General features: G+C 39.6%; 1 protein-coding gene across 1 annotated transcript in view; it reads right to left on the bottom strand.

The window, feature by feature from the left end:
- GLIS3 (GLIS family zinc finger 3) overlaps nucleotides 1-3,003 on the bottom strand; it is a 650,925-nt gene that overhangs the window by 389,447 nt on the left and 258,475 nt on the right. The gene's annotated exons all lie outside the window — the stretch shown is intronic.

Here is a 3,003-nt window from a genome sequence, read left to right as displayed (position 1 = left end):
TACATAAAGATTACAGCCTTGTAAACCCTATGAGACAGTTCTACTTTGTCCTATAATGTCACTATGAATCAGATGTTGATGTCAGCATATTATTATTATTATTATCCCATGAAAACAAAATTTCTTATGTGAAAAAAATACATTGGACTTTAATAATTATAAGTTTAACATAAAGTAGGGAAATGACATATTTTGCAAAAAAAGAAAAAAGAATGCAACTTAGGTTATCTTAATTCATGTTTTTAGAGCAAGGGAAATATTATTTCTACTATACTATATGCTGGTCAAAACATACCTGTAGTGTTCTATTACATGAAGATTCCCAAAGTATTTTTTTTTTCCTTACTAAACAATGAAATGTATTTTAATTGCAAAATATATTTAAAATACACATAAGTAAGAAGAAAATGAAAACTGTCCATTATATCTCCACCCCAAAATATGGTCGACACTTAGTGCTTATCCTTCAAGTCTTTTTTTACAAAAAAAAGTTGATGCATGTAAGCATTTGAAAAATGGAATCATGCTGTACATACCATTTTGCAACCTTCCTTTTTAACCTGAAAATGTAGCATGGGTTTCTGTTCATATTGTTGGATCTTCTTTGTATTATTTATAATACCTGCTAAGTATGCGAAAGTGTAACCAATCCCTCATTTTTGAATTCATGGTTTTTCCAAGATTTTAAAAATTATCAGCAACTTTGAAATGAATAAACTTATAGCTAATTTTTTATACAGCCCATGAAAAATCCATGAAGATGAACTCATAGAAGTGGAATTGCTAGGATGAAAAGTATATATGTCCTTAAGGCCTTCAACAGGAATTGACAAATTAAAAAGCATAGTTAAAAGACACATTGATAATTGGAAGGCGCCCAAGGGATGGCAACCAAGATGTCTACACAACATGGCCTAAGGCAGGCTGAAGGAACTGGGAATATGTGGCCTGGAAAAAAAGAAAATTTAGAAAGTAAAGGGAAAGGGCTTTTGTTTTCTTGTTTGTTTCTATGTAAATTCACTCAATAATGTAACAGCTTGGAAAAGGGTTAGTCCCTACACTGATTATTAAGCCATGGGGTCTCTCAGTTTCAAACCAACCCTTCCGTGCTCTGTTTTGTGCAACAAGGACTAGGGGATCTGCAGCCACCCTCCTCCTCTGCCAGAGAGGGGTTCCCTATCAGCACCTACCAATAGGCGGCACTAGAAGGAAAATGAAAGGCTAAAGGAAGGTCAGGGGCTTCCTTTCCTTATTCTTCTTGTTCTGGTCAGCATCTACCCAGCTGCAGTTCTTCACCCAGGCTGCAGCAGTTGATTCTGATTTATAGTTTTTCTAACACTCCAGAACCAGCTTTCATCTGCACAGAATCTCCTCCTCAAACATATGGCTGCGAATTGTGTGTTGAATTTTATTTGTCAGTTTGACTAGGCTGTGGTTCCCAGTTGTTTGGCTATACACTGGTCTGCTGTTGCTGTTACGTGCAGTCAAGTCGGCCTCGATTCATAGCAACCCCTCCTTGGGTTTCCGAGGCAGTATCACTACAGAAGTAGATTGCCCTATCTTCCTTCTGAGGAGTAGCTGGTGGGTTTGAACCGCCAGCCTTCTGGTTAACAGTCAAGTGCCTTAGGCACTATGCTACCAGAGCTCCTATACACTGGTCTAGTTGCTGTTAAGGAGTAATTATATGTGATTAAATCAGTTGGACTTGGGTAAAGCAGATTATCTTCTAAAATGTAATGTAATACTTTGCATCTAGTGTAATTACTCATCCGAACGAAGGTTGGGCAATCTACTTCCGTAGTGATATCGCCTGGGAAACCCAAGGAGGGGTCGCTATGAGTCGGGTCTGACTTGATGGCAGCATTGTTTGTTTTGTGAATGTAATGTAGAAGACCCCATGTGGTGCAAATGGTTAACCCAATTGGCTGTTAACCAAAAGGTTAGGGTTCAAGTCTACCCAAAGGTGCCTTGGAAGAAAGGCCTGATGATCTGCCTCTGAGAAATCAGGCACTGAAAATCCTACAGAGTACAGTTCCACTTTGACACATAGGGGGTCACCATGAGTCAGAATCAACTCCACAGCAGTTGGTTTAATGTAATGCTATGCAATCCTTTCCATAATGGAATCTAATGTGATGCAATTATTCAGTTGAGGTCCTACCAGTGTAGTGTGGATCCTGATCACTTCTGAGTTACAAAAAGACCAGAACAGACACAGAGATACATACGGGAAAGAGAGATGCCATACAGGGATTGGGATTTTCTACAAGTCACAGAACACCAAAGACCCAAGTAACACCTGGAGCTCCTGACAAGGAAGCAATCAACATGGCTGAGACCCTGATGTGGACTTCTAACTTCCCAAACTGGAAAAATAAGTTTCTATTCTTTAAAACCACACCCATTTGTAGTATTTGTGTTACAGCAGCATCTGGTAACTAAGACACAGATCCATGAGACCTTCCTCTCAGCTTCTAAGTTTGCATAATTCCATCCTATTCCCTTTGTTAAGGAAACATGGTGGTGTAGTGGTTAAGCACTTAGCTGTTAATCCAAAAGTCAGTGGGTGGAACTCACCAGCTGCTCTGTAGGAGAAAGATGTGGCAGTCTGTTTCCATAAAGATTTACAGCCTTAGAAATTCTATGGGGCAGTTATACTGTGTTCTATAGGATTGCTATGAATTGGAATTGACTTGATGGCAATGATTTGTTTTATTTTTGGTTATTCTTTTTGTTCCTCTCCCGAGGGGTGTGTGGTGTAGTAAATTACTTAGTGTGGCTTTTCTACCCATTAAGTCTTTGTAAGCTCCAAGGTGGAAATTGCTATTAGCAACTGAGGAGATCCTGATTGCTAAAGTCGCCCACCTGGGTTATTTCTGTTGGGCGTGGCACAATACAATGTTCTGGGAGGTTCCCACTCTCTCTCTCTCTCAGGTGCTTAGAGTTCTGATGCTATGATTGGCTAGTTTGACCACCCTGCCAGGCTCAAAAGGAGGCCTCCTA

This window comes from Orycteropus afer, unplaced genomic scaffold (assembly GCF_000298275.1).
Source record: "Orycteropus afer afer isolate SDZICR_OR568_19922 unplaced genomic scaffold, OryAfe1.0 scaffold00005, whole genome shotgun sequence".
Classification (NCBI taxonomy): Eukaryota; Metazoa; Chordata; class Mammalia; order Tubulidentata; family Orycteropodidae; genus Orycteropus; species Orycteropus afer.
Note: the sequence above shows the minus strand (reverse complement) of the source record. Positions and strands in the feature narration are given on the sequence as shown.